General features: G+C 34.0%; 1 long non-coding RNA gene across 11 annotated transcripts in view; it reads right to left on the bottom strand.

Annotated features, from left to right (window-relative positions):
- The window catches only part of LOC144302653 (uncharacterized), a 540,109-nt gene that overhangs the window by 347,721 nt on the left and 166,492 nt on the right, over window positions 1-25,896 (bottom strand). For 10 of the 11 annotated variants that reach the window (XR_013369612.1, XR_013369615.1, XR_013369614.1 and 7 more), the window contains one exon: window positions 6,755-6,879. This is a non-coding gene — a long non-coding RNA (uncharacterized LOC144302653). Of the gene's footprint in view, window positions 1-1,663; window positions 1,825-6,754; window positions 6,880-25,896 lie in introns of all 11 variants that reach the window. The other variant, XR_013369617.1, reaches the window with a different exon arrangement.

Genomic DNA, 25,896 nt, shown 5'->3' with positions numbered 1-25,896 from the left:
CTATGCAAGGAATATAATTCAACATAATAAAGGCCAGATACTAAAAGTCCACAAGTAACATTATACTTAACAGGGAAAAGCAGATGCTTTTCCTCTAAGATCATGAACAAAATAAGAATACTCATTCTTGCCACTTCTATTCAGCATAGTACTCAAAGTCCTAGCCAAAGCAATTAGACAAGAAGAAGAAATAAAAGTCATCCAAATTGGAAATAAAGATGCAAAATTATCTGTTTGCAGATTACATGGTTTTATTTATATAGAAAATACTAGATTCCTCTAGAAAATGTTAGAACTAATAAACAAGAGCCATAAATTGTAGGATACAAAATCAACATGCAAAAACTAGTCACATTTCTTTGCACTGACAACAAATGTTCAACAAAGAAATTAAGAAAACAACCCCATTTATAATAGCATCAAAAACAGTAAAATATTTAAGAATAAAATTAACTGAGGAAGTGAGATATCTGTACATTGAAAACTAGAAATCACAATGAAAGAATTTGAAGACACAAACAAACAGAAAGATATCTCATGTTCATGGACTGAAAAAAAAAATATTCCTGTAATGTTTATACTACTGAAAGTGATCTACAGATTATTCAATCCCTATCAAAATTCCAATGGCATTTTTCAGAGAACTGGAAAAAAATCTTATAATTGGAACAGCAAAAGACCCTGAATAACCAAAGCAATCTTGAGAAAGAACACAGCTAGACACATCACATTCAAATTATGTCACAAAGCTATAGTAATCCAAACAATATTGCACTGGCATAAAAACAGACATATAGACCTATGGAACAAAATAGAGACCTCAGGGGAAAAAATGACATATGGGTTTCCAATTGATCTTTCACAAGGGCTACATGAATACAAATGGAAAAGTATAGTCTTTTTAATAAATGGAATTGGAAATACTGGACATCAACATGCAAAAGAATGAAAGTGGACCCATATCTTACCATATACACACACAAAAAAACAACACCAATGGATTAAAGACTTAAATGTAAGACCTGAAACATTAAATTTTGGGGGAAAAAAAAAACAGGGAAATTAGTTCCTTAACATTGTCTTGGCAATATTTTTTTTTATATAAGATACTAAATCACATCAACAAAAGCAAAAATAAAGTGATTACACAAAACTAAAAAAATTCTGCACAGCAAAAGGAAACTATCAACCAAATAAAAGGGAACCTACACACTGGGAAAACATATTTGCAAACCATATTATCTTATAATAGGTTAATATCCAAAATATATAAGAAAATCATACATCTCTGGGGAAAAAACTCCAATAATCAGATTAAAAAATGGGTAAAGAATCTGAATAAACATGTCACCTAAAAAGACATGCAAATTGCCAACAAGGGGTAGGATAAGGTTTTCAATGTCACTAACCATCAGAGAAATGCAATTTGAAACCATGGTAAGGTTTCGCCTCAAAATCTTCAGGATGGCTATTAAAAAAAAAAAAAAAGTATTGGTGAGGATGTGAAGAAAAGGGAACCCTGGTATACTGTTGGTGGGAATGTAAATCATTGCAGCCATTATAGAAAAACAGTACAGAAGTTTATAAATATAAATAGTTCTATTTTTAAATTTTAAACATTTAAATTTAAATTTAATTTTTTTCAATTTAAAAATAGAACTACCATATGATCCAGCAATTCCATTTCTGGGTATTTATCCAAAAGAACTGAAATCTGAATTTTGAAGAGATTCTTGGTCTTCAAGAGAATCTTCAAGATCACTCCCAAGTTCACTGCAGCATTATTCACAAGAGCCAAGACACAGAGACAACTTACAGGTCTGTCTATGGAATGAAGGGAAAAAGAAAATGTAATTTTTGATACATCTTTTTATTTATATATATATATTTATAGATATATTTATATGGATTTAAGTTCATATATTTACATTTATATGAAATATCATTCAGTCTTATAAAAGGAAATCTGCCATTTGTATCAATGTGGATTGACCAGGGGGACATCATGATAAGTGAAATAAGCCAGACACAAAAAGACAAGTACTGTATGATATCACTTATATGTAGAGTCTAAACTAGTCAAATTCAGAAACTGAGAGTAGAATGTGGCTATTAGGGGCAATGAGAGGAGACAGTGAGGAGATGATTGTCAAAGAGTGTTTCAGTTACTCCAGTTAAGTAAATTTTGGAAATCTACAATTTGGTATAGTGCCTAAAACTAACAGAACTGTACTTTTTTCTTTTGAATAGAAGATAAAAGTTAGATTGTATTCTTAAGACACACACACACACACACATACACATGCATGCAAAAATAATAAGAATAATAAACAGGATGGGAGGAAAGTTTAGGAGGATGGATATGTCCATTGCCTTGATGGTGGTGACAGTTTCATAGATGTACATTTATGCCTAAACACACTGAGTTATATACATTAAAAATGAACATGTTCCTACATGTCAATTATACCTTAATAAAGTTGTAAAAAGTGAAAGTAAAAAATCTTGACATATTTCACTCATATAGAAATGTTTATGTAGAAAATGGCTACATGAACTCTGTTCACTTCCAGATCTAACACCTTTTTTTTGTCCACGTTTCTGGCTTTCTTTCCTTATGATGCTTCATAGTGGAATAAAAAAAAAGGAAATCATACCAAGAAAAAGGTTTCAACAAATCCATTTATAATTCAACTGACAGAAACATCAAATCAATTAAATTCAATATGTACGCACTCTGTGTTCAGTATGTGCAAGGCACAATGCTAGATATTTTTTCTTATTACTAAGTTTCTAAATAAATTTCTTATTTTACCAACTCACAGGATCAACCAAATATAGAGTATTGGAACTGTGAAAAATAGTAGGCTGCCAGACTGACTTAAGCCAGAAAGGTTATTTATTTGTTACTCTCTATGAAAATGTTCAGACTATTTTGCATACCAAACAGCCTTGAATTGGAAAGAGTTCTTAATTCCACAGAAACAGGGTTAAAATGTGAACATATTACAAATTGAAGCTCACCATCGTTTTCTATGAAGGCGTATAGACAAAGTATCTGTAGTTTGCAAATTAAGCACTGGTTTGAAAGTTTAAGACTTTTTTATTAAAAGAAAAACCATAAAAATATGAAAATATTTAACTTTATGTAAAAAGGAGCCCTAATCCCACTCTCCTAACTCTTTTTATACTTTTGCAAACAAAAACATAAATGGGCTTCATCTTAGGAGTTGAAATGATAGTGTATATGCTGTTAAGAATATTTCTATTTGTCTTGAATATTCGCCCATAATACACTCACTCTCTCCAAAATGACAGCAGCTTGCCACGTGTGGTTATTGAGATTGGAAAAGTGGTTAGTCTAAATTGAATTAGGTTGTAAATGTAAAATACGCAACAGATTTCAAAGGCAGCAGCAAAGAATGGAAAAACTCTTACTGATAAGACTTTTATATTAATTGTAAGTTGAAATAATAATATCCTGGATATTTTGGTTAAATAAAATATATTGCTAAAATTAATTTTACCTTTCTTTTTACTTTTGTAATGTGGCTACTAGAAAAATTAAAAATACATGTGTAGTTCACATAATATTTTATTTAAACAGTGCTGGATTATCTAATATTTGTGTTTTGTTTTTAATGCTCAAGTAATATTCCTTTTTAAAAAATGATTTTTATTTATTTATTTGAGAAAGAGAGAGAGCATGCACTCATGAGTGGGAAGAAGGTGAGGGGTTGCAGAGGAAGGGGGAGAGCCAGGCTCCCTGTTGAGCAGGAAACCCGATGCGGGACTTGATCCCAGCATCCTGGGATCATGACCTGAGCAGAAGGCAGATGCTTAACCCACTGAGCCACACAGGCACTCATCAAGTAATATTCCTATATATTAAGTCATGGCAGTATTATGCATTTAATCATTCTAACATTCTGGCTGCATCCATCAAGTCTTTCCAATTCTAGTAATGCCACAATAACTACCTTAGTGTTTATAGCCTTCTATTCCTATTAAATTATTTAATGAGAATAAAGTAGTAGAAATATATTCAGCTAAATGCCATTGCTATAGGTTTTATTACATGTAAGTATAATGAATTTTATGAAAGGGTTATATACATTTTTAGTGTTAATGGTAATAAATTAGCACACCAGGTTTACTAAAACCATTCTATAATTAGCTGTTAATATGTTTAAAAACTGCTATTTTAATGAATATAAAATGTACTCTCAAGGTTACTTTAATTTATATTTTTAGTTTTTACAGAAACTGATTATTATTTATATTTTTAAATTAATGCATTTTCTTCAAATTGTCCCTTCCTATTCTTTGCTTATTTATATTTGAAATTTTACATAAGTCTGATTTTCATAAATCTGAAGGAAATGCTTCCATTTAGGTAGAAGCGGTAAGAATATGGGGAAGGTTGACAATTACTGAATGCCTACTCTATTCTAACTACTGTTTATTAATTTTATATATTACCTTTGCATTTAATCTTCATGATTATCTTAGACATAGGTATTTAATTCCATTCAAGTAACTGAAATAAGGAAGTTTCATAAGTTTCACCAAGAATTGCAAATCTGTTACAAGAAAACTAAGCAGATCATCTTCAAAGCCTGTATTCTTTCTACCATATAACTTTACCCCTATATGATAAATAATGCTTTTTATTTTTATTTATTTATTTATTTATTTTTATTTATTTATGATAGTCACACAGAGAGAGAGAGAGAGAGGCGGAGACACAGGCAGAGGGAGAAGCAGGCTCCATGCACCCAGAGCCCGACGTGGGATTCGATCCCGGGTCTCCAGGATCGCGCCCTGGGCCAAAGGCAGGCGCCAAACCGCTGCGCCACCCAGGGATCCCTAAATAATGCTTTTTAATATTTGATGTAACTATTTTCTACTTTTTTTTTTTTTTTTTTTTTTGCTGCCTTTTAAATATCCATTAAAAGGTTTAGGGAAAAATTCTTGTAAAAGCAGAAAATAGAGATAAAAAACTAGATTTTGGAAAAAGACTATGAGAAAAATGAGTTAAAATTAAATTTGAACAAAATTCTATTATGTAGGCATTTTTTAGAAAAATCATATCGCATTCATCTAGCAAATATTTACTGAATATATAAGTAATCCTGGTGCTGGAGACATGAGGCAGAGTGCCTCCTCACCCACGTGATTTATTCAAGTGAACAAGAACTAGATAATAGGAGCAAAACAAATGCTGCCTAAATGTCACAGGATGATTCTCTCTCTCTCACACACACACTATATATGTATAATCTCTATAGATGAGGAGGAATTGATTTAGGAACCAAGGCAGAAAAGGACATTCTAGATATAGGAACTACATGAACAAATAGATAAAGCACTAGACATTTGGAAAATGCTGAAAGTCAAAGTTTTATAGATGTTTAGATTACTGGGTTAGATGGGAAGGGATGTATTAGACAGATCTTAATTACTATTTATTGAATACCCCCTGTGTTCCAAACAGTGTGGTCGTGTTTTGCATATATTTTCTCTGATTCTCACATTTCTTTAGGATTCCATTTAAAGATGGAGATTCTGTGCTTCAAAGAAATAAATATCTTCAGTTTACACAAAACTAGTTAATGAGGTGCTAACCCAAATCTATCTATATAGGGTTCTACTTTTTAAATATGACTCTAGATTTATGAGGGTCATCTAGATATTATGATGTATTTGGGGGGCAAATTACATTTAAGTTAAGATTAATATTTTAAGAAGACAAGCCAAATTAATGATACTGTTTGTGGCCTGAAGACTTGGATAATACATGGCCATTTAGAAGATGACTGAGAGTTCTGACAAGAATCAATGAGGATCCCAATGAAGGCAATGAATGTAAATGAAAAGGAGGGGAAGTTTCAAATCTACACAGAGTTGGAATAAATAATACTCAGATACTACCTACAGTAAGACAATGAAGCAGAGAGATAGAAATTAAGAGTGACTACTGTTTTTCTAGGTTGGAAAATCAGTTGATGACAATTATGGTGTTAATGTGAGAAGAGAAACAAAAGGCAAAAATTGAAGACTGTGGATACAGTTGTCTGATTTCGAATTTTTGGATCCTGGAGAATATAAAGCTGGAGACATAGAAAAGTCAGTTGAAAATATAAGTTTGGTATTTAAAAGAGAGGTTAGAACTGAGCGTGCACATCATAGTCATTGGCCAGAAACTGTTAAAAGCATTGGAAGAGGAGACCAAACATTCAGCCAAATGTGACCACAGTGAAGATATGATGGGAAAGAAGACCTGGAAATCCCAGCTAAGGCTCCCGCTGGAAGGCAGGAGTGTAATGATGGTGCAGGAGACCAAGAGGGAAGGTAGGAGTAGGGTTATTCAGTAAAAGTACAAGGAAAGAAGGAACATCAAGAAGCCACTACAAAATATTTTTGGAAGCAAATAAATTCCCAGCCATACGTTAAATAAAATCTGGGGATCTGATGCACAGCATAGTGGCTATAATTAAAAAAATACTGTTATTATATACTTGAAAGTTTTTAGAAAGTAGACCTTAAATGTTAGTACCACATGCAAAATCTTAATAATTTGAAGAGAGAGAGATGTTAACTAACCTTACTGTGTAATAATTTTATCAATTATGTTAAGTATATCACATTACATTGTGTATCATGTATGTACACACATAAACTTACATGTAATATTTCAATAGTACCTCTTTAAAGCTAAGGACATTTTCTTTAAATAAGTAAATAGGGTCACCTGGGTGGCTCAGCTGGTTAAGCAATGGACTCTTGATTTCGGCTCATGTCATGATCCTCAGGCTTGGAGCTGGGAGGGGAGCCTGTTTAAGATTCTCTTTCTCCTTCTGCCCCTTCCCATTCCCCCTAAAAAAAATTAATAATAAAAAATAAGTAAGTAAATAGATTAAATGCCACAGAGAAACTAAGCAGATTGATAATGATGATGATAGAGAAGCTATGGAATTTAATAATTAAATGGTAACTTAAGGAAAGTATATTATGTCTAATGTATGGAGAAAATTCATATTTAAGTTATTTATACTTAAAATAACAATAATAATCGTAGTAATAACATTACTTGTATGGTATTTTACAATTTCCAGATATAGCTATTGATATATTCTTTTTTAGGAATAATCATTCTCTTGGGAAAAATTCAGGCAATTGGAGTGCAGTGAGAGATTAAGCCTCCAAGCTGAGTCCTCTAACTCCAGACCTGAGAATCTTTCAGATTCATCAGAGAGTCTCTTTTATTCAACTGAACCCCAGTTATTTTGGACAGTGAGTGAGATGCTGATGTTCAGCAGAATAAACTCAGGATTTGACATCTGGACTTGAATAAATCCTGGACCTGCCATGCACAAGCTGTGTGAGCCTTGTTGCCTCATCTGAACCAGAGGATAATAATACCCTTCCTTGAGTATGGCTGTGAAAATTAAACTTGAACATGTGATAAGGAGCTGTCACTAAATAAATGTTTTCCTCTTTAAGTTCTGTAAAATAAGTGCTGTATTCATTCTTATTTTAAAATATGAGAAGTTATTAGTAACATCTTAAATTAGTTAACCAAGTGAAATAAATATTGCTAAAACACTGAGAATTTTTTTTAATAATTGAAGGAATGCTCACAATCAGAAAAAATATCTTGTTATCTAGTCTCTGTAATTGCTCAATAGGCAATCATGTACAGGAATGGGCATTTCACATTTTAAATCTCATTTTAAAAATAATTTTAGGTCTGAAATAAGTTGCTGATGTTGCTAAGTATTCCATAATATTTTTTCAAAAGCTTTCAACATTTTTCCCCATTAGAAGTACATTTTGCAGGAAAACTTATAAACATTTTTCTATAGATAGAGATGATTATATTTTCATTTTTAGTATCTTGTATAGAAAAAATCATTTAGGAAGCAATGATTTTATAGAAATATTTACAACTTTTAGTTAGTGTTGCCTAGTATAAATGGAAAGAACTAAAATCAAGGATTATATTCCAGTTTTCCTCCCAAATAGTTTTGTGACTTCTGACAAGCTACCAAATTTTCTTTCAGAGGTTTTCTCAGATATATAGCTCAAATATAGTTATTAAATACATTGTTATTAAATATAATGTTCTAAGCATGTCAATTTACATATATTAAATCACTTAATCCTTTGAAGAGATATGTGAGACAACATTTTCTGGATGTGAAAATGAGGTACATTTGTTTAATTCACAGTGCTAAAAAACGTTAGGCCAGGATTAAAACCACGGAATTGACACAGGAGTTTATGTCTGTGACCACTGCTGTACTGCTAACTAGGATAGCTAAAGCCATAGAATTCTAAGCTCTAGAAGAGCATCTAGAGAATACATCAGCTGCGCTTGTCATTTTATACACTAGGGCAATGAGGCGTAGAGAGGTCACCTTATCTGTCAGATTAGATCATAGTTAGATCTGGTTCTATAGCCCAGCTCCCCCAACTTTCTAATACCCGTTTTACTATATACCACCTTGATCCCTCTCTTCTGAGCATAAAATCTTAATTTTATAAAACCAGTTTAATAAGGGTTAATCTTGTAAATGAAGCTTCTAAGTGGCACAGATTATTATGAATAATTATTGTACTTTGACATATACAGTGAAATGTCATGGAATGGGTCTCAGAGATTTTCTGATCCAAAATCGTTCCATTTGTCTTAACAATACAGTTCTTTTATGAGTTTCAGCAGATTCTGAAGTTCAATCAGGTAGTCAATAAGAAACTATTCTTATGTGCTCCTCTAGATTTCCTAGTCACTCCTGTAATTATGTTGGTCATGTGACTGCAGATATAATAGACAGACGAGCTATAAAAAACCTCACTGCTCTCACCATTTAGAATACCCCATCAAGCCTTATGACCCACTCTTGTACCATCGTGGCCTTAGAAGCCATGGAAACATCTTACATCCTTGAGTCAATGCTTAGAGGAGAGACACTCAGCAGAGATACCTGGTGTGACAGTTAACGTCTCCGTGAAAATAGACATTTAAAGTGTTAAGCCATTGGTATATTGAGTTTTATTTGAGTCTTTGGCATACTCCTACCTATCTTAAGGAATACACACATTGGTTTTGGAAATGAAACATGACCATAGTGAAAAGCCTACCATTTGTGGTAATTGGTTTGGCAAATGAATCACAGGCTATAGAGATAGAGACAGTAACTTGAAAATCTGTCCATATCTTATCAAATTCTCTCTAAGGTTAGATTCTTGAACTCTAACATCTCTATCATTTCCTCTATAGGAAGTTATGGTGGAGTTTTCACTTAGTCACATAATTAAATTCTGAAAAGTATTTATAATCCTTATAAAATGGAGATTATAAAAGTTACTTCTCAAGGTTGAGGAGGATAAATGACAGAGTGTCTGAAAGCACTACACTCTAGTTAATATTTAGGTGGTCCTGACGAACATGAGTGAAAGTAGAGGGAAAACGCTGAGAAGCAAACATGAGATGAAATACAGTTTATTCTGAAAAATATAAGATACTTTAAAATGTATTCAAGATTCAACAATATGAAATTAGCTAATAGAACCAATATCTCGAATTATAATTTTAACTTCAATTTCTAAAATTAACATGAAAAAGTAAAGCTATAAAAACCTACCTCATGTACTTAATTGTTCATTCATACTATATTCATAATAAAGTATATTGTTATTGGCTCAACGCACAGATTTTGGAACCCACAGGATCTGAAATTCAAATTCGTTTACTACCTAAAGTATATTCAGTAACTTAACCATACTAAGCTTCAGTATTTCATCTAGAAAATGCAAATCAAAAAATCACTTAAATTATTATTTTTTAAAACAGATGTTAATGACTTAGTATGTCTTCTGGATCAATAAAAGTGATAAACTATTGGTATCTATTGTATTGTTTAAGCAAAAACTGCTTAAAAATAATGATTGTCATCACCATCTTTACATACGCTCATTATCTTTCACCAAAGATAACAGTCCTCAGATATGGACTCACCAGGACCCTTACCTCAAATCTGAAACAATGGAGTTATCAGAAATACATGTGTAACACTGAAATATTTCCCTCACAATTATAAAATGACTCCATCTTTCAGTGTGATAGTTGGTTTAACTGAAAAGGATTTTCAGGAGTTTAAAAGTGCTTTAAAAATGATTTAAAAATCGGATATATTGCAGAAAAAAATCAGTTGTGTCATTATTGTCATTCAACATTAATATGAAGGGTAAATAGACTGTTTATGGAAAAAGGTGAATGTAAATTTCACAATTAAACAAAGAATATCACCTTTAATATCCAATAGAACCTCAAATATCATTAATCATCAGTCATTATCTGTACTATTCTGTCCTCTTCAATTAAAATTTTAGATTTTTAAATGCGAAACCTTTGTGACATTCAGTAAGGTTGCAGTTTAGTTCTGTATTTAGTGCTGGCAGGTTGTCACCTATTTTTTCTGAATGAGCTTTCATTAATTTGAAGCATGAGGTTGGTAATCTGTTAGTTTTTTTACAATGCGGCTGAAAACCCTTTTGGCTCAATTTATGACACCTTTTCACAGGAGTTTTCATTTGGAGGCCTCTCAAAATTCTTAACTGGCCTCATTATTTCATTTAAAAGTTTTGTGAGATATTTTTAAAAGCACTCAGAAACCTCATGAGTTGACAGAAGGTAATCTCAGAATACCTAAGCAGTACTAGACAGCAGGGAAAGAACGCTGGGCAGGGAGCACTTTGCAACAGACTGTATAGTGAGCGTCGACAATTCCTTTTCCGCTCAGAAGAACTTCTGAACTGCCTGAATATAAGCCGCTGCCTCTTGACTTCATGACACACAGTTTATACCAGATCATACCAAAATTTTTGAGGAAATATATCTGTATACATGTACATTAATAGTTTTTCTATTTTTCTCAAAAGTGAGTTATTATCCATACTTTAAATTGCAAAATAGTTATGAGGAAAAAGAAAACACCCCTCTCTAAACATTAGATTTTTAATCATATGAATGCATAATTAATCAGAGCAAAGGTACACAAACCATCTTTAAAAAAAGCAGAAAGGATCCGAGGTCACGAGACCTGATTCTATCTTGACTAAATACATTAAAGTATATAGAGAAAGCTTTGATCTTAAGAGGAAGAATTAGCTAGACATGAAATCTAAAATCATTGAGCACTTATTACATTCTAGGCAGTATCCTAAATTCTTTAGATTATCTTTCATTTAATCTTCATATGAACTCTATGAAAGAGATCTGACTGTTAACATATTAAAATGGAGGCACAGAGGAAAAGGAATCCGCTGCCCAAGGTGATGCAGTTGGTAAGTGATGAAATCAGGTTAGGAAAAGAGTCACAATGGGAACATTTTCAGGGCTCATCCTAGCATAGTTCAAAGTAAATACAGTCCTACGCATTGGACTTGGAGTGATTCATTCCATAGGTAAAGCAATTCCCACTGTATCAGTGGTGGATCAGGTTATACAATCTGCTGTCATTAGACATTTTCTTCTAGTGCAATCCACTTGTTCAGAATCCATACTTTCTAGGCAGTTATTAACTGGGTTTTCCTATCTGCAAGGATATAGCTCAGTGTTGAATTAAGTATTTTGATAGGTTTGATAATTAAGTTTCTCATTATGAATTTATAAAGTGCCATTTTGAATTTATACACAATTGCTGAAACAAGCTATTTTCACCCAAAAGTAACAGAATACCAGACCAATAGCGGCTACAACACATGAGTTCATTTTTCTCTCATAAGAAAACTGATAGATAGCCAGTTGCTGTTGTTGGTTTCAGTCTTGCAAATTCCAGGACCAGAGTCTCAGAGATTAATCTAACCTTCTCCAGGTGATCACAAGATCGTTAACCTCAGCTCAAGGTATAATGTCAGTATTCAAGGCAAGAATTAAGAGGAAGAGTAGATGTCCCTAATATTTGGACATTTTAAAAGGGAAGAAAAAGCTCTCCCAGACATTGCTTAGCAGACATTGGCCAGAGATCTTAGCATGGCCACCCCTACCAATAAAAAGATTGGATTTATATATTTCACTTTATATAGGGTGTACAGTAGTGAAGAGAAAAATAGAAGGTAATTGGGAAATGGTGCTTTAACCAGAGTAACACTCATGAAGGAGAGAGTACCTCTAGGGTTACTGACACATTTGGGTTGTGAGTCTGTAAGCTGAATAGCCAGACCCCATGGTTGCTTCTTGGCATCACCTATACAATATATTTTCATCCGTAATGAAATTTCTAAAATTACAATTGGAAATCCCAAGTAACCAACTAGCAACATGATAGAGATGTCTGTCTTGTAATCATTATCATGTCCTACCACGTTCATTTCTCCAATATCCACGTATCTATAGTTTCAGAGTGGGTTCCTAAAAAGAGAACACACCAAAACTCTTGGCTGGTCCAAGACTCATGGGACACCATGACCAACCAGGATTATATTTACACAAACACCTGTGAGTCCTGTGGGATAGGCAGTAGGTCCTAAGGTTGATGAAGCACACCACCAAAACTTTAGGGAAAAAACAGTAACTCTTAATAAAAATCCTGGGAAAGAAACCCCACTTGAGACAGAGAGCCCAGATGCATGGTCTGACAATGTTGGTGAGTGCCAGGAAGGACAAATGATTCTGAGAGTAAAAGTGCATAAGCATAGAATCTGCGGTCTGATTCTGTTTCCCAGAAACTAGGGCATTGTGATCAATTTAAAGAACCAATGAAATGAAAATGCTCTGTGAATCAATACTATTCAGTTCCTTTTCATTCTATTTGCAAAGTAGGGTTTCAAGTTGCTGGAAAATAGTAGTTACTTAATAAATGTTTAATATGTGTGCGCATACACACACACACACACACACACACACACACACACCAGTGCTCTTGAATTCAAAGCTCAAAGAAGTCTCTTGAATCTGAGAATGATGATCTCTCTACAGTCCTGAGACATGCTCAGGGGAGGACAATGGTACTGCCAAATGGAACAACGGCTAGACTGAAGGCAAAGGCTTTCAGCTTAGTGGGTGGGTTTCAGGCCCTGCAGAGGAGAGGAAGACAAGGGATTTATAGCATAGTAGTTAAGAATATAGGCTTTGATATAAATATGATTAGTTATAATCTATTTTTTTGCAGTTACTTTGTGATCTTGGTCAAATAGTCTTGTCATGGACACAGAGTTGCTCTGCCCAGATACACTGTCAAGGAAGGATTTGCTGCCCAGATGTTAGAAGCACTGTTGGCAGAAAGTTTGCAGCTGCCAGTACTTAAAGGACATTTGAGCTGCAGACCGACCTCTCCCCAGGTCACATCCTTCCTGGAGGCCACATGAGTGAACTGTTGGAGGCAGGGCTATAAACATGGAGACATTTTACCTTCAGCCCAACCTGGGGCAATTCTCACAGTTTTGATTTTAGCTCCAAAAAGCTCCCTCTGAGGTTTTTAGACTGTCGAGCCTGCATCAAAGCTAAACCTCTTTCTCTGCCCGGTTTTTCTCCCTTCCACAGATATCAATTTCAGGAAACATTCCTAATATATATCTTGCACCCCGAACTTTGTCTCAGAATCTGATTCCTGGAAATCTTAATCTGTAACATACCACACCCAGGGACACTGTTTCTCTATCAATTGAAAAATGAAGATTGGTAACAATACCAATTTCCAGTTTTGGGGCCTTACATTTTGTTAACAACTCCATTAAAGAAACTTCCATGGTTGGTTAGATGTGAGATGGTGTGGAAAAATAAATTATATAAATAAACGTTAGTCTAATATCACGTGAGTAAATTGCTCAATGTTTAACTTGACATAGATGACATAGTGATATAATAGATACATGTGTTTATTTTGCTTTAATAATCTCAAATATTAACATCTCATTTCATTTTTCTTGGCATTTATACCAGGATTTTTTTTCAAGATTACATTACAATGATATAAATTATTACTAAATTTTTCTTCCAGAAATATATTCTTTTAGGTGAAAAAGAGCTTCTTTGTTGTAGTGTTTTCCAGTAACTACTTTATTGTAGGATCCCTGTTCACCTTTAACGTAATTGATGTTTTCCATGTTTTTAAAATTTCAGTATATAATTCTATTGCAATTGTTTATGACATTCTAAGAACATATTCTTTTTAAACATTCTATGAACTAATTTTAGATGTTTGTGATTTACAAAATATTTCTATTTCTTGGAAGAGACACATAAGTCTTCGAGATTACTTTTTTTTTTTGTCTTCGAGATTACTTAAAAGAATGGTACTCCTGGACGCAAACTGCAATTACTGCTATTGTTACTGCAATTCTTTTTATCAAACATCATCATAGGTAGTAGACAAATTTAAACATAAATTCACCAGTGGGTTATTGTAACTGTCATCAAGAATACAGACTATCTTTAGTATATTTAAAAACTTCATTCCTTGAGCTAAGGAGATATATAAAGGAGATGAATGATACTATATTAATAGATTCAGAATATACAGTAAAATGTGAAAGATAATATAGTTGAATAAATTAAAAAGAGACACAGGCTCAAATAAAAGAACTATGGTCAGTATAACAGCAAATCTTCAAACAAATATGGGAGCTTATTATTTATAAAATTCCATGCTAAGCACTTCAGAGAATACAAGATGAGTAAGTTTGAAATTTAGTAGCAATGAAGAAAAGTACACAAAAATCAGGAAACTGTAAATATAAGAAATGAAGGATTGTTAAGGATAAAAATATTGAAAAATGCTAGTGAGGATCAAGGGAGGGAAAGATCACATATGTTTGGTTGAAGAATTCGGAGAAGAGTGGAGAAAATACCTCTCATAAGTGATATCTATGATTTCAATATTTTGGATGGGGGAGAGGCAGGTTGGGGAAGACCTATCAAGCAAAGAAACAGCATAAACAGGTTGCCTGTGCTCAGGATTTCACAAATGAGATATTTGGGAACAGATATAGTAAAATTAAAAGTTCAGAATATATTTAAAGAAGTAGATGGAGAATGCAGAAGAGATAGGAGATAATTATTGAATAAATCTCTTATATTTCTAAATTTAAAAATTTATCCTTTCTCAATAAATACGTGTAACTTGGTCTGATCGTATACATAGACATACTTAGAACAAGAAAGCATGGAATATGAAATGGTTTTTTAAACTCATCTTCCTATTGGCTTCCAATATTATTTAGGAGACCTATTACTAAAGGGGATGGAGATGGTAAAGGTGAATTCCCCAAATACAAAACAATAACTTCTTCATGTTCACCTTGCCTGTTTCATCCTATTTAAATCTGTAATACTCCTTGTAGATTTGGGTGCTTGCTATTTTGAAAGCTCGGCTTCTCTCTGTAGCCTCAAATTCAGGTCAGGTTGTTGTGATCCTTCTAGAGATTTTGTAATCTCATCTACCAAACACTAGAATCCCACAGAAATGTGACTTCTATAGCTAAAACAAAATGAACACCTGGATCATTTTTCTCCTGTTTCCATGTTCCCCATCATCTTTTCAATCCCATTTTTCTCTCTTGTCAATCTATCTTCTATCTAGTAACTTCTTTCCTTAACACCTCTCATGTTCTTCAAGCCCCACATCATACTCTCATCAGCAAGAACATCACACACCACCTCTCTATCTTCAAAAACTCAAATTAGATGCTTTCCTTCTATTATTATAAACCATTTACCATTTCTTTCTTTCAGGTTCACTAAATTTTCTTTTTGTTCTCCATAGGAACTCCTCTCACTCAACTCTATCAATTTATTCAGTTCTTTAATCTCTAATTATAATTGACTAGAACTCATCACGATATTTGTTTCCACTACTGCACCCATCCCTAGAGCTTATTGCCTTTTCTCTGCTTCCAGGTCACGAATTGTTGTTGGTTAAAGATTTAAATACATGAAGTCAAATCCTCATTAAAAAAAACAAAACAACAACAACAAAAAAAACAGCATTCATCTTTTACTGGGAACTCACTATTGCAAAACATTTTTGAATTCACACATTTTTTTCATTCCCTAGCATATTCCCAAGAAAGCAATACCAAAATTTACACATCCCCGTATCTTTTCAAATCCCCACTCACACATATTTTAATAGCAACTCCCAGCATGAACTTCCTCAAATAATATCCTCCCAAACTCAGCAAATTACTTTTATCATATTTATTTCTTATTGTATCACTTGGTCTCAGAGAGAGAGATCTTACAGAAATCTCTTTTCTGAATTTCAGTCCCAACATCTATATTTTAAAATGCTTGCCTTTGGACACCTGGGTGGCTCAGGTGGTTGAGCATCCGACTCTTGATTTCAACTCAGGTCATGGTCTCAGGGTCGTGAGATCTAGCTCTACACTGAGCACTGTGTGGGGCTCTACACTCAGTGAGGATCTGCTTCTCTCCCTCTCCTGCTGCCCCTCTCCCCTCAAATAAAAATAAATCTTAAAAAAAATAAAATAAAATACTTAGCCTTGCCAATGTTTATTCCCCCAAACTGAGTTCTACCTGAATATTACACAAACCCTATTGAGACAAAAAATCTAATTCGTCATTTTGTTATCCTCTCTTTTCACTTATTTAATATAGTCAATGACTCTTACTGTTTAATTTTTTTTTCACTTGCCCTCACATCAGTTGCCAAGTTCTTTAAAATCTAGTTGTATAGTATATATATCATCATCTTGTACCTCACTTCTTTTCAGTACTGCTCCCACCAGCATTAAGAATATCAGACTGGAGGGCACCTAGGGTGGCTCAGTGGTTGAGCAAGTGTCTTTGACTCAGGTCATGATTCCAGGGTCTTAGGATCCAGTTCTACTTTTTCTCCCTCTGCCTATGTCTCTGCCCCTCTCTCTGTGTGTCTCATGGATAAATAAATAAAAATCCTTAAAAAACATCCTACTGGAGTGATATCTTAACTTCACTGTTATAGAAAAATCTTAACTAGTTTGATTCTGCTCTTATTTCTCTTTCATATATTATTTTCCAGTTACTTTTTTGAAAACAATGCACTGCTACATTGTTTGCTTTGTTGACAATACATCATTTGCCAAATAGTCTCAGTTCTTTAGTCTTAAACTTAAAAGTCTCCTGAATTGATCAGCTGTATTTTTATAATTTTACATTATTCCTCAAAATGAGCTTTACACTCCACTCAAACCCAGTGCCCTAATCAGATACACTACTGAAATGAAAGAAAAACAAGACAAGACAAGACAAGTACTAGGTGGACCAAATTCAGGTGAGGGGGCTGATCAGATATTCAGCATCAGAAGCAAAAATAGGAACTTTTCTCCATAAAGTTCTCAATTTAGTGTTCTTTCCAACTACTTTTATTTTATTAGAACCTCTTCCTTTTAATCTCCATTTGGCTTATTCACCCACAGGTATATACATGTCCATGTGCTTTAAATCTCAAGTTACTTTTCTATTAACCAACCAAGTGTAGTCTTTTAGGTTTTAATTCTTGTAAATCCTACTACAGTATTTGTTACCACTGATCAATTGTCCATTCTTGAAAAAAGATATTTTTTGCCTAACTGCATGTTCTTAGAATTCCTTCTACGTGACCAGTCATTATCTTTCTGACTGTTTACATTTTCTCCTCATTAACCTCTCAAATGTAGAGGCTCAAAGAAAGCTCAAAGAAAAAGTTGATTCTTTGTCTACATGTCTTCTCTTGTTGACTTAATCCTCATTAATGGCTATAGGTTGATAACACTAAAAATATATTTATCTCTGATTTTTCTTCTGAGTTTTGTCATAAATCTCCAACATCTTTCAAAATATAGGTATTGAATATCTCACCATATTTCTAAATTTCTTACATATAGAACTTAATTTAAAGAGCCTTCCATCTTAACTTTCTGGCTGTTACTTTTTTTTAAGTTTTTCCCTATAGTACTACATTGGAATATCTATCCTCCAGGACTTTTTGTATATGGCAGGGTCCTAACTAAACTGAAATTTGAATTCCATGAAATAGGCACATAATCCTTCTCCAAGGAATTAAAGAACAGGTTAACAGACTACCAAAAACTCTCTTCTCAATCAGAACTGTGGGAAACTGATGACACAGTGGTAAAAACACCTTAATATCAAAAATAAGGAGTACAATAATTATACTAAATACAAAAGAGGGAAAAGTTTCCATGTAAATTCAATGTAATCTCTGTATTTATTTCAGACATCTTTTAATGTTATTAAACAAAGTAAAGTTTCAAACAAAAAGAAATATGCTACTTTATCAATTTTTTTCTACATATTGAAGGCTGATGGTCCTTGTACCCTGACTTCCCTGATCTTCACAATGTACAATATATTGTTTTCCAAGTAGGTAAGAGCATGCAGAAAAATTCAGAGATAGCTTTCCTCACGTCCTGCTTATAATTTTTATGAAATACTTTGATATCGAGGTTGTGCCGTTTTACAGAATAAACTGTATTTGTAAAAATATCTACTTCCAGGTTCTGTTCCTAACATTCAAAATTCAACATAAAGGCAGACATTGGAGATATTAAATGAAGGAGAACAGAAAACAAAAGAATTGTTTGGAAAAGACATGATACCTGTTGCATGATACCTGGTGGGATATATAGCATTTAATGAGGAAGGTAGAGGTTGATCAATAGTTACAAGATAGTAAAGAACCTAAGCAAAGTATTAATTTAGAAAGAGAAAGACACAAGCATATTTAGGAGTAAAATAATAAGAATAAATTACCACTGCTACGAATGAAAGAAATAATTACAGCAGTGAACTCAAAGGATATGGCATTTAATACATTGTGGAATATATATATGAAGATATTTATTTAGAAAATAGGAAAGATATAGGATTCCAAATCATAAAAAGAAGTATAAGTTACATTCAGAATCACCTAGTTGCTTAGGTAGAGGGTTACTCATTGCAAAAAGATGTCTGGCAAAACAATCAGCACAAAAGATAGTGGTGTGTAACTGGGTTATATTTCTGATTCTAATAACATAAATTCTAGGTAATTCCAAATATCTAAATTATCTAAAGATTTTATATATATATATATATATATATATATATATATATCAGTGTATATATATATATATCAGTCTACTGATATATTCAGTCTACTTTATCGATTCATCAGTCAATGAGCATTTGGGCGCTTCCTATAATTTGGTTATTATTGATAATGCTGCTATAACATCAGGATGCATGTGCTCCTTCGAATCAGTGGTTTTTTTCATCCTTTAGTAGTGAAATTGCTAGGTTGTAGGGTAGTTCTATTTTTAATGTTTTGAGGAACTTCCATACTGTTTCCAGAGTTGCTGCACCAGTTTTAACTCTCACCAATAGGTCAGAGGGTTCCCCTTTCTCTGCATCATCGCCAACTGTTGCATCATCTGCTGTTTCCTGTGCTCTTGATTTTAGCCATTTGACAGGTAACAGGTGGTATCTTGATTTGTATTTCCCTGGTGATAAATGATGTTGAGCATCTTTTCATATGCCTGTTGGCCATCTGTATGTCTTCTTCAGAAAAGCATCTATTCATGTCTTCTGCCTACTTCTTAGTTGGATGTTCATTTTTTTGGTGTTGAGTTCTAGAAGTTCTTTATAGATTTTGGATACTAAAACTTTATCAGATATGCCATTTGCAAATATCTTCTCCCATTCCATAGGCTGCCTTTTAGTTTTGTTGACTATTCTCTGTGCAGAAGTTTTTTTTTTTTTTTTAAGATTTATTTATTCATGAGAGACACACAGAGAGAGAGAGACAGTCAGAGACATAAGCAGAGGGAGAGGTAGGCTCCCTGCAGGGAGCCCGATGTGGGACTTGATCCTGGATCCTAGGATCATGCTCTGAGCCAAAGGCAGACGCTCTATTGCTGAGCCACCCAGGTGACCCTGTGCAGAAGCTTTTTATCTTGATAAAGTCCCAATAGTTCACTTTTACTTTTGTTTTCTTTGCTTACAAGGACGTATCTAGTCAGAAGATGCTATGACAAAGATCAAGGAGGTTGCTGTCCGTGTTCTTCTCTAGGATTTTGATGGTTTCCTATCTCACATTTAGGTCTTTCATCCATTCTGAATTTATTTTTGTTTGTTGTAAGAAAATGGTCCAGTTTCATTATTTTGCATGTTGCTGTCCAGTTTTCCCAACACCATTTTTCATTTTTTTTTTACATTTTTTTTTTTAAATTTATTTATGATAGTCACAGAGAGAGAGAGAGAGAGAGAGAGAGAGAGGCAGAGACACAGGCAGAGGGAGAAGCAGGCTCCATGTACCGGGAGCCTGACGTGGGATTCGATCCCGGATCTCCAGGATCGCGCCCTGGGCCAAAGGCAGGCACCAAACCGCTGCGCCACCCAGGGATCCCCCAACACCATTTTTCTTAAGAGACTTGTTTGTCCATTGGATATTCTTTTCTGGTTTGCTGAAGATTAGTTAATCATATAATTATGGATCCACTTTTGGATTTTCTGTTCTATCCCATTTATTTATGTGTCTGTTTTTATGCTAGTACCATACTGTCTTGATGACTGCAGCTTGAAGTCCAGAATTGTGATGCCTCCAGTTTTTTTTTTCTTTTTTTCCTGTTTCAAGATTGCTTGGTTATTTGGGAGTGGCAGTGTTAGTAGTAATCACATAGACTAAGTTTAATTTTTAATTGAAAATGTATTTTACAAAGTTCACTCAAATTGACTAAACCAAAGTTTTCATTTTTATTCTGTCAAAACTTCTCTTCTATATGCTGTATGATTGATTTACAGCTTCCTCCAGGCTATCCTGAGTCCACAGCATCAGGTCCTTTTTTTAAGCAGCCTTATCTCTGACTTCATGTTGCGTATCTTTTGGTGTTTTTGAGGTTAAATTTTCAAGGTCAAATGAAAAGGCACATGGCAGAATGAAATCAACAGGTTGCATCATTCACTGAATCAAGGAATGGAGTCCTGGGCATCTGGGTGGCTCAGTGGTTGAGCATCTGCCTTTGGCTCAGGTCCTGATCCTGGGGTTCTGGGATTGAGTTCCTCATCGAACTCCCTACATGGAGTCTGCTTTTCCCTCTGCCTATGTCTCTGCCTCTCTGTGACTCTCATCAATAAACAAATAAATAAAAATCTCAAAAAAAAAAAAAAAAAGGAATGGTGTCCTGATTTTATTTCATGAATTAGTACAAAATATACCAAAGAAACAAATACAACATACCCACTCATAATGACCATTATTTTCTTTTTTAAGATTTTATTTATTTATTCGTGAGAGACACAGAGAAAGAGAGGCAAGGACACAGGCAGATGGAGAAGCAGGCTCCATGCAGGGAGCCCGACGTGGGACTAGATTCCGGGTCACCAGGACCACGCCCTGAGCCTAAGGCGGCGCTAAACCGCTGAGTCACCCGAGCTGCCCCCATAATGACCTTTAAAGATGAATCTTTTTCACTCTTTCTAGCCCCCAAAAAACCATAGGATTTCATAGATTAATTTCCAATGGGAAATTGGAATGGGAATGAGGACAAAATGGTGATCGTAAGGGTGCATGGGATTCTCAATGACCAACATTCATTTTTTCTCTCTCTCTTACTTAAAAGGCACCCAGGAAGAAGTTGGTTATATTTCAAAGCAAAACAGCATTCAGGATTTCAGGAGGATCCTATACTTCTATACTATGAAAGACATCAGCTGTACAAGTTCTTATAACTGAAATGCTACTGATTGGAGTCTCAATGTGGATATAAAAGTAATCTATCAGGTCCTGTCTTCTCCCCATAGCTCTGGAATCATGAAAATTCTAGTTGCTTGCTCAGCCTGACTCTACCACCAAAGCCCTTTCTAATCTTAGCCAGGGAGAATTTAAGGTGTTTAGTACAACCTAATGAAAATCACTATGACACTATTTTTCCTGCTAGTCATTCATTTCTTCATTAAATAATAATTCGGAAGAGGATTAACTGTCTGCCAAGAATGCCAGGTGCTTTGGATACAGACATGACTAACAAAAGTAAAGATATAGCATGTGCTGACAGCATATAGATAAGGTTCTGACCCAGGTTGAGAGGGGAAGAGAGAATTTAATGCTAAGGAAGTGGCATATAAGATGAAATCCAAAAGATGAGAGAGAATTAATACTCCCAGGGGCAGAAAGAAGACCACAGCTAGGAAAGACGAGAGAGAAGAGAGAAAGAGGGAGGGAGGGAGAGAAGAAAGAAGGAAGGGAGGAAGAAAGAGAAAGAAAGGAAGGAAGAGTGTGAGGGAGGAAGGAATGTAGAAGGAAGGAGGGAGGAAGAAAGAGAGTGCAGGGAGAAGGAGGAGAAGAAAGAAAAGAAGGAAGAAAAGCACTATATGCAATAGCCCTAAGACCAGAAGGAAATAACCCATTCTAGAAATCTGAGGCAGATGGGTGTAGCTGACTCTTATAGAACAAGTGAAAATGAGATGTAATAAATAAGATTCTATAAAGGTAGGCAGGGAATAGAAAACAAGGGGACAAATCAGCCCCCAGATTTTATCCTAATGGAAACTGGGAACCACAAAGGGATCTAGCATGGCAGAGACATATATTTGCCATTTTTAAGGTAATTCTGGCTGAAATATGAAGATATTATTATGCAAGACAAAGATAAGGACTAAAATAAGGTCACTGCAGAATTCCAGACGAGTCTGGAATACCATAGGACCATAGGAAATAGACAAAACAAAAATCACATGAAAAGCTTTTCCAGACGGATTCAACTACAGTTGATGACTTAAAGGTAGAAGTTAAAGGTGAGAGAGTTATCAACAATGACTCTTGGGTTTTCCATCTGAGAAATGTGGATAAGTAAGTTACTGGCATCCAATGTGCTAGCTTTTAAACCTGGGTGCCATTCCATGCATAAATGCTTGTCTTGGTAATCCGTCTCAAACTCCAGTCTTTGAGGAGTAGGCTGACAGACATTCTGAAGATGACTGTCTCACTGCTAACTTGGACATCACTTATTGTCCGTTCTTGGATTCCCCCTCACATGTGTATTACAGCATTATCCTATTTCCAATTTTCTGACATTCAGTGACTGCTTTGGCTACTATATTATTTCCCTTACCCTTTGTATATATTTATTTTACATGACACCATTAAAAATTTAAGATTACCTTTCAAATACCTGCAGTTAAATCCCTAAAAATAAGGACTGAAAATGCAGATACAGATCAAGTAAAAGCAAGACTAGACTTGCAAAGGTCATTAGGTTTATGAAGTTATTTTTAAAAAGGGTTGCAAATTTGAAATCATACCACAGTAGTCAAGGCAAAACCTAGAACATGATCTGCCTCACAGTTCACATTATTTATAAAATATAAACATCAATTATTTGAGGAAAGCAATAGATTTGTTGGCACTTACGAATGAAACATCTCATTTTAGGTGACGCAAAATCATGTAGGAATGCATTCCCAACAACCTCCTTGTAATAAATGCAATAATGAGTTTTATATAATTGTTTCTTAAAATATCTGTCAATATTTCAGTATGAGAAGGTAGTGCAGAGGTACTATAAACATAATTCTGAATGCTATCCAAATATATTATTTGATTCAGGAGTAAGTTCTAGAATATAGAAAATAGATTTACACTGGTAAATGGAGATAGAATAAAAGGGAGATGTGCTTCACCTGGGAAGAACCTGATATGGGGAGATCAATTTCTAACTACATTTACTCTTCGCCTCTGAGAGTAAAATGATTATTAAGAGAGTATTATCTCTGCTATGCATTAACGAATCCATGAAATATAGTGTATACTTCAGTTATGCTAGAGGAAAAAAGGTGAGACACACTGGTATTGAAATATGGGCAGAGGCCATATGCATCAAACACCACCCCATTTCCCACCACAGCACATATATAGCTTCCCGCCCCCAACACACACACACACTCTGCACAAAATCTCACAATGTCAACTGGACTTCTGATAAAAATGTGATGCAGATAGTTCAAGGTCATTTATGTAAAGCAGAATAATCTATCTAGATTTGATCTTGGGCAAGTTAAACAATCTCCCTGTAACCCAGTTTCCTTATCATAAAATTAGAAATAATACTGGTAACTATATACCAAAATTTTGGAAAGGATAAAATACATTAATTTAATAAAATGCTTGGAAAATATGAAAACACTTCATAAGAGTCTGGAGGATCAATATTCTATATTGTTCAATTACTGGTTTATTCAACAAATATTTCCTGCACATCTATTGTGGCAACCTCTGTACTAGAATACATTAAGGCAACTGTGAATATGATAGATTTCCATCTGGCAAGTGCCAAGCTCCCCAAGCTATTTAAGTTTTAAATCTAATAACTGATTTATCTCTGTCTTTGTCTTCCTCTTTTTTCTTTTCTCTCATTTATTTCAAAAAATTTTCTCATTAGTGAATGGTTCAATAAAATAGTGCATAAATGACAGTATAGAAAGCTGACCTAGTTACATTGTTTAGATGTACCTACTTTAAAGATTAACTGAAGAGACTGTAGTGCTTATTTTTTGTAACACTAGATTGAGGAGCCCAATCCAGAAGCCCACTTGTATTCTGGGATGACTTTTAAATACTAAGTACTGTCTGAAGACCTGGACTTAATTCTAGAGCATGCAGCTAAGTCTGTTCATTCACGGAGGAAGGTTTGTTCTAGGCTCAAGTTTACTCCGTTTTACTCAATCTCACCATAAACCAGGATAACATACAACCACTGTAAGCTCTGATGGATCCAAACACGATGTGTATTTCTAGAAGCATTTAACGTGACCAAAACTAATGCTTCATTTCTTAGACACAAGTCATATGTACTTATGTATGCACAATTTGAAATCAAGGTATGTTATAAAAATGTCTTTTATTAACATGCATATTTCTTGGGCTCTTAGATTAAAAGTATATATCTTTGAATATGTGACTATCCTTTATGCATATCCTGAAGGCACACTAGAAAGCTAAAATTTAAATATTATATTTTCATTTCTTGGCAGAAGAGCCAATTTTGATCTAAAGTCTCTTTCAAATTATTGGTAACATTGTTATTTTCACTAAAAAAAAAAAATGGAAGTAGAGACATTCTGAGAATAAATGATATCATTATTTTTCCTAATTGAAAAACATTAATTTCAATGTCAGAATTAAAATATTAATGCCTTATATAGGAAAATATTTTTACATATTAAAGATATGTAATGTTTTAAGATAGTTATGTAAATCATTCAAAAAATTGAAAAAATTTTCACTCACTTTACCAAAAGACAGTTTTCAAGAAGTTGAATTTGAATTAAAGAAAAATTACAGGGCACCTGGGTGGTTCAGTGGTTGAGCATCTGCCTTTGGTTCCAGTCATGATCCAGGGGTCCTGGGATCAAGCCCCACATAGGGCTCCCCGCAGGGAGCCTGCTTCTCCCTCTGCCTATGTCTCTGCCTCTCTCTCCGTGTCTCTCATGAATAAATAAATAAAATCTTAAACAAAAAAAGAATCTGATCAAAAAGCAATAGCATTCTTTAAAAAAAGAAAAGAAAAGAAAAGAAAAATTACATTTATACTGTCCAGACTGGCAATTAACTGAATTCGCATAAAATTAATTTAAAACTTCCAGATTAAAATTTTTGTGGTGTACTAATATTTGTGGTAGAAAAACACACGTACTTTTTTCAAATATATTAGATTCTAAACTAATTACTCTTTATAAGAAATATGAAAATTCTTACATGATACAGGGAGGACTTAGTACAAACACTTTAGAAGGCACCTTACTTCTAATATTGTTGGTTCAAAAGTATTTGTTATATACAATGTATCCTTAAATATATTAAATTTAAGAAACATCTTTTGGAAGATAGTGAACACTTTATATATCTCAACATT

This window comes from Canis aureus, chromosome 31, assembly GCF_053574225.1.
Source record: "Canis aureus isolate CA01 chromosome 31, VMU_Caureus_v.1.0, whole genome shotgun sequence".
Classification (NCBI taxonomy): domain Eukaryota; kingdom Metazoa; phylum Chordata; class Mammalia; order Carnivora; family Canidae; genus Canis; species Canis aureus.
The sequence above is the reverse complement of the archived record's forward strand: the minus strand, read 5'-3'. Positions and strand labels throughout refer to the sequence as shown.